Raw genomic sequence first — 7,766 nt, forward strand, 5'->3', positions numbered from 1 at the left:
TACAGCACAAGAATAGAATATCAAAAGCTGTTAGAGAAAATAAATAAATCACCTATAAAGGAAAACCCATCAGAATCATAACAGACTTTCACCATAGGTTCTTGAGTCAAGGAGAGCTTGGAGTGCAGTATTTTAAGCCCTAAAAGAAAACAACCTCTAATCCAGATTGATGTACATTGCAAAGCTATCTCTCAAAAGTGATAAAGAAATGAAAACACTTCCATAATAAAGAGCACCTGAACAAATTCTTGACCACCAAACCAGCACTCTAAAAAGACAATGAAGACAACAATTCCAAAAAGTCCAATACAATGCATCCACCAAGCAAAGCAAGCAGTTAAACAGAAGGGAAAGAAAGGGATCCAACAGCAAGAATAAGTCAATACACATCAGTCATAACCATTAATGTAAATGGTTCAATTCACCAATCAAAAGAAATAGTAGAATGGATCAAGAAACAAAATCCAATATGATGCATACAAGAAATATATTTAGCTCAAGAAGAAAGCCATAGACTTAAAATCAAAGGACAAAATAAAGAACCCCATATAATAGGAACCTGGGAAAAAATGAGAATAGTTTTTCTTTTTGCTAACAAGGTGTATTTCAAGCCAAGACTGATCAGAAGAGCCAAAGAAGGTCACTACATAGTTGCAAAGGGAACAATCCAAAGGAAGAGATTGCAATCATAAATATATATGCAACAAATACTGACACACCAAACTATATAAAACACTAATGGATATGAAAAATCAGATAAACACTCATATAATTGTAGTGGAGACCTCAATGCCTTACTGTACAGATAGATCAACTAGATAAAAAAAATCAACAAATAAATATGAGAGCTGAACCAACCTTTAAATAAAATTGACTTAGTAGATATTTATTGAGTTCCATCCAACAACAAAAGAATACATTCTTTTCAGCAGCACATGGGACTTTCTCCAAAATAGACCACATATTAGCTCATAGAACATGCTTGAGTAAATGCAAAGGAATTGAAATTATCCCATGCATATTATCAGATCATAGTGCAATGAAATTGGGAATCAATGGCAAAAACCCCACTAAACTTCATAAACGAAGGGAAGTTAAATAATACCCCCTTGAGCAATCAGAGGGACACACATGAAATTAAAGAAGAAATTACACAGTTTCTACAATTAAACAATAATTCCAATATGACATACCAGAACTTATGGGATACAATAAAAGCAGTTCTATGGGAGAAATTTATAATAGTAAATTCTCACATCAGAAAAACAAAGTGAGCTCAAATAAATAACCTAATGTTTAACTTCAAGTTTCTAGAAAAAGAAGAGTAAATTAAACCCAAAGTTCATATGAGAAAGGAAATTGTAAATATCATAGCAGAAATTAATGCACTTGAGACTAAAAATCAATATAAAGAATCATAAATGGAAGAGTTGGCTCTTTTAAAGATTAAATAAAATAGGTGAACCCATAGCTAACTGTTAAGGCTTGTATCTAGATGTACCCTCTAAGCTTCATTGGGTCATAGGTGAAAAGTTTTGAAGATGACCAGGTTATGGTTCATGTTGCTGGGAATAAGGGTACCCCACCTTGGGGGTAGATGGCACCACCCAAATGGTGAGTACCATGGATTAAATATAAAGGGACAGAAAGAAGCTGCTTTTCTATTTTGCTGCTTTGTTGCTTTCTGCCTGCTCTACTTTCTCATGCACTGATTCTCCTCTACCATGACACCTTGCTCTGGAGTCAGCAAAATATGGACTGAAACCTCTAGAAACTAAGCCTAGATAAACTTTTTTTTCCTTGAACTTTGGGCATTAAGTATTTTTTCTCAGCAGTGAGAAAAGTAACTAGAGCACCAACTTTACAAAAAAAAAAAAAAAAGGAAAGAAAAGACTCAAATCCAAGCAATTAGGAATGAAAAGAGCAAAATTACATTGGATCATGCAGAAAAAAGAAAATTGTCAGTACCTCTTCAGAAAACCTGTATTCTAATAAGATGTCAAAAGAAGAAATGGACAGACTCCAGGACACATGAATTAACAAAGATGAATCAAGAATATATAAAAATTCTAAATAATCCTATATCACTAAATGAAATTGAAGAAGTAATAAAATACTATCAACAAAGAAAAGCCCAGGTCTTGATAGATTCATTGTTGAATTCTGCAAGAAATTTAGAGAATATATAATGTCATTCATCTTCAAATTCTTTAATGAAATTGTAAGTGAAGCAATACTCTCAGTCATACCTAGAAGCCAGCATTACCCTAAAAAACCATGGAGGGATCCAGCCAAAAAAGATGACACCAGGCCAATCTCCTTAATGAACAGAGATGCAAAACTCTTCAATAAGATATCAGCAAAGAGAATGTAAGGAAAGGTCATAAAAAGATGATACACTATGACCAAGTAAGATTCATCCCAGAGATTTAGGGATGATTCAACATGAGCAAATCAATAAATATATAGAACCAAGGACAAAACCCACATGATCATCTCAATACATGCAGAAAAAGCATTTGACAAAGTCCAACACCTATTCACGATAAAACCTTACAGAAAGTTGGAATAGAAAGGTTTTATCACAATCTGATAAAAGCCATCTATGACAATCTAACAGCCAACATCATACTAAATGGTCAAAAACTGAAAGATTTTACTCTAAAATCTAAAAATGAGACAAGGATTCCACAATCACAAGCCCTATTCAATATAGTTCTCAAAACAATAGCCAGAGGAATTAGACAGGAGAAAGAAACAAAAGGAATATAGATAGGAAGTGAGGAAGGTAAATTATCATCATTTGCATATAACATGATAATAAGAAGTAAGAAGGCTCCAAAATGCCACCAAAAGACTCCTAGAATTATTATCCCAATTCAGTAGTGCAGCAGGATACAAAGTCAATACTCAAAAATTAATAGCATTCCTAAACACAGATTAAAAAAACTCACTGGGAGAGAAATCAGGGTAAGAACAACTTTCACAATAGCATCATTGAAAAATGAAATACTTAGGATTCAATCTAATGAATGAAGTGAAAGAACTTTACATCAAAAACTACTCTGAAAAAGGAGATCAAAAAGGATATCAGAAAATGTAAAAACATCGTCTGCTCTTGTAAAGACATCCAGAGCAAATATAGTGAAAATTGCCATACTTCCAAACTGTTATACAGATTTAATGCAATCCCAATTACAATACCAATAGCATACTTCACAGAACTAAAGAAAACAATCCTAAAATTCATATGGAACTGGAAGAGACCTAGAATAGCAAAAAGAAATTCTGGGGAACAAGGGAAAGGCAGGGGGCATCACAATCCCTGATTTCAAGTTATACTACAAAGTATTGGAATGGAAAAAAAAAACAAAAAACAAAAAAACAAAAAACGTGTATGGGCAAAGAAATACACCCAAGGTTCAGTGAAACAGAACAGAAGATACAGAAACAACTCCAAACACACTCAGCTACCTTATATTTGACAAAGGGACCAAATTCCTTTACTGGAAGAAAGGTGGCTTCCTTTAAAAATGGTCCTGGGAACTGGCTTTCTCCATGCTGAAAACTGAAACTAGACACACATCTGCGGAAGACTGTAATATTGATTATGCCCAAAAGAGGCGCTAAAGGTTTAACCCCACAATTGTTTGGTTTGAGACACAAGTCTTACAAAGCCTACATACTGAGATCAGAGTAAATCACTCTCAAATTCCATTCTCACAATTAAACGCACCTTACTAGATGAACAGTGTTCTCATTGCAACCATTGATTTTTTTCTATTCCATTCCTAAATTGAGGATGCTTTATCTTGTCCTTTATGAGTCTTGCTTACATTATTTTCCATAGAAACCACATAATTGCATATCCTAAGTATTCCTGCCCTTGCATGCAGCTTACCTTTACCCCAATTGGTTACTAGTATATATCAGTGGCTTGGGCTGGCCAGCACTTTGTCAGTTGCCCTGGCATTGGTCATCCTGGAACCCTGCTTTCTCTCTTAGTTCTGTCTTTTAGTTTGATTTCTCAGGCCTGTGTCATATACTGGGCAGGAGACTGGAACCTAACTGCAGGAGTCTCCCTTACACAGATCTCTCCATGCATTAAACTAAAATAAAAATGATCAAAGATCTAAATATAAAAACAGAAACACTGAATCTACTGAAAGAATAGGTAAAACTCTGCAAGACACAGGTATAGGCAAGACTTTATGAGCAAGGCCTTTATTGCATAGGAAATATTACAAAGAATAAATAGGTGGGATCACATCAAATTAAAATGCTTTTGCACCAAAAAAGGAACCACCAACAGATGAAAGAGACAATCCACAGTGGAAAAAATGTTATGGCTACTCCTCAGACATAGGGCTAACATCTAGAATATATAAAGAATTCTGAAAAATCAGACTTCCCCAAATTTATTTTTGTTCTTGTTTTTTTGAGACAGGGTCTCACTATGTAGTTGAGACTGACCAGGAGCTCACTATGTGTCCCAGGCTGGTCTCAAACTCAGAGCAATCCTCCTGCCTCAGCCTCCTAAATGCTGGGATTACAGGCATGTACCACCATGCCTGGCCAGACTTTCCCGAATTTAAAGAATCAATCTGAAAGTGGGCATCTGCAATGAATAGACTTTTCTTTGATGAAGTACAAAGAGCAAATAAATATATGAAAAAATGCTCAATATCATTGGTTATTTGAGAAATGCAAATTATATCAGTCAATGCTTGCTAGAGAAACAGATTTAATGCAAGTCATACCAATATATAAAAATTTACAATGGAAACCCACAGAGTGAGGCGTGGAAGAGTGAAAAAGTAGTGTCTGCAAGCTGGAGATAGGAAGGATCCAGTCAAAGGCCTGAAGCTGACTGAAGTTTCCAGTGTGAGTCTGTATCAGGAGGCCAAAGAGTCTGTTACAGAAGGGTGAAGGGTCTGTACTGGAGGCTGAAGAGTCTTTGCTGGAAGCCAGGAAGTGATGTCCAAGGTGAAGGTGAAGACCGGAGCTCTTTCACAGAAACAGAGCCAAGCCTTCCTTCTTCATTTTTCTTTTATAGCACTCTGGTGGCAGTACTCCCCAGGATGGGCCTTCTATGCCCAAAACTATGCTGATCCAGTTTACTTAGTTGTTCCTTACTCAAGGTGACACAATCAGTTAACTATCACATAAATTAAAACAACATTGTGGATCCACCACACTCCAGAAATAACGGCTATCATCAAGAAATAAACCAAAAACAAATGCTAGTGAGGGTGAGCGGGGGAAAGGAACCCTTCTCCTTTGTTGCTGGGAAGTGTGAACTGGTACAACTACTATGGAAATCAATGTTGAGATTCCTGAGAAAACTAAAACTAGAGGTTTCACTTGACCCAGATGTTCCCCTTTTAGGTATCTTCCCCCAAGAGTTTAAAGCATCACACCACAGTGATATATGTATATCCATGTTTACAGAAGCACAATTTATAATAGCTAAGTCTTAAAAACAGCCCATGTGTCCATCAACAAAAGAATGGATAAAAAAGTGGTACTGGAGTACTACTCTTCCATAAAGCAGGATGAACTTCATTCACTTTTAGGTAAATGGAGACACTTCACTACCATAGTCTTAAATAAAATAAATATCATATTGCTTCTCTTTTGTAAGTGAGAAAAATGGAGGAGATATCAGGAAGTAGGAAGAACATGTTGAAATGGGAAGGGGAATGGGAGGGGGCAGGTGAAGGGAAAAGAGGGAAGAGGGATTAAAAACATAAGAAATGGAAGGGAAAAAATAAGACAGAGCTTTTACAAAGAGGAGAAGAGAAGGGTTGAAGGGGAAAGGGGACAGGGAAAAAAGAAGAGTTGAAGACATGCTATGTACTGTACAGGTACAAATTTCCTATGTGATTGTGATCAGTATGTATAGCAAATATATAGTGACAAAGTAATCAAAATATATTCCATTTGATCCAGCTATCTCCCTTCTAGTTATCTCCTCAAAAGAGTTAAAAATTATCATTTTATATGTTTTTTTACCTTCTTTCATTCTCCCAAAAAATAAGATTTTGAAATCTAGATCCAAAATATATACCAATTCTTGAAGATTTTTTAATTATTTATTATTATTATTATTATTATTTTCTCATTGAGTTTATTGGTACTTTTTAGGTATACAGTACAGTTACATTTATCACTGGGATCTTGTACCTTTACATGACAGGTTTTGGTTCTCATTTTTCCCCCATACCCTTCCTCCCTTCCTTATTTACAAAAACCTTTTCCCATTTTTTATTTTCTCATACTTTTTATTTTCTCTTATTTCCTTTCTCCTACCCTTCCAACTTCCCCTACACTTTTAGCCCTTTTCTTCTTGTTTCACACTGTTAATTATACCATTTGGATCTTATTTATACTTTTAGTTTTTCACACCAGAGAAACTAGTTGGTATTTACACATGTGTGACTGACATTTCACTTAAGAGTATGACCTAAATATGCATCCATTTTCCTATGAGTGACTCTAATTTCTCATTCTTTATGGCTGAGTAGTACTCTATTTTATAGAAAAACCATATCTTCTTTATCTGGTCTCCAACTGATGGGCAATTGGGCTGTTTCCAAGTTATAGCTATTACAAACTGTGCTGCTATAAACATAGGTGCACATATATCACTGTAATATGATTCTTTTAATTCTTTTGGAAAGATACCCAGCAGAGGGATAGCTGGGTCAAATGGAACCTCTAGTTTCAGCTCTTTGAGGTATCTCCATATTGATTTCCATAGTGGTTGCACCAGTCTGCACTCCCACCAACAATGGAGAAGGGTTCCTTTTTCCCCACAACCCTGCCAATATTTGTTATTGTTTGATTTCTTGACAGCAGCCATTCTTTGTGGGATGAGGTGGAATCTCAGTGTTGTTTTCATCTGCATCTCTTGAACGACCAGTGATGTGGAACATTAGCACAAAGAATCAGCAGCTGGGATCTCATCTTATTAAAAATCTTCTGCACTGCAAAAGAAACCACCAACAGAGCTTCCAACAGACAATCTACAATGTGGGAAAAATATTTTACCAGCTGCTCCTCACACAAAGGACTCTTATCTAATATACAGAAAGAACTCAAAAAAATCAGGCCCCCCAAATACAAAGACCCGATTTCAAAAATGGGCATCTGAAATGAACAGACATTTCTCAAACAAAGAAGTAAAAGAAGCAAATAAGTATAAGATTTTATTATTTTTAAATTCATGTCTAAAAAATTATCTGTATTGTTCCAACAGCACACAGTTTTATCTTCTGTACTGTAATAAAAAAATTCAATGATTCCTTGTTTCCTTAATTTGAGTTTCTGATATTATAAATGACATTAGATATTATTTCATATGTACTAGCAATTTATATTTCTTGAATGACGTACTTGTTTATTATTTGTGTAGTTATTTGTTCTGATTTATAGGAAAGAGCTTTTGGTATATTAACACTATCAGCCATTTATCTATTTTGCTTATTACAGCTACTATACATGTTTCCCATTCTCTTTGTCTTTTTTTATGGGGATTGTTGGATGTTTTGATTTACGTAATATTTATTTCTCTATGTGGCTAAATGTATCATTCTTGTCCAGTTCAATGACTGATGTCATAGAAAAGTTTCTTTCACTATCAGATTATATAATATTTATAAATAATGCTAATAGTGAAATTACGATGTGAGAACACTTTGGAATTCATATATATATATATATATGAATTATATATGAATATATATATAATATATATATATTTT

The sequence above is a fragment of the Fukomys damarensis genome, unplaced genomic scaffold (genome assembly GCF_012274545.1).
Source record: "Fukomys damarensis isolate Sample0158 unplaced genomic scaffold, DMR_v1.0_HiC HiC_scaffold_16, whole genome shotgun sequence".
Lineage (NCBI taxonomy): Eukaryota > Metazoa > Chordata > Mammalia > Rodentia > Bathyergidae > Fukomys > Fukomys damarensis.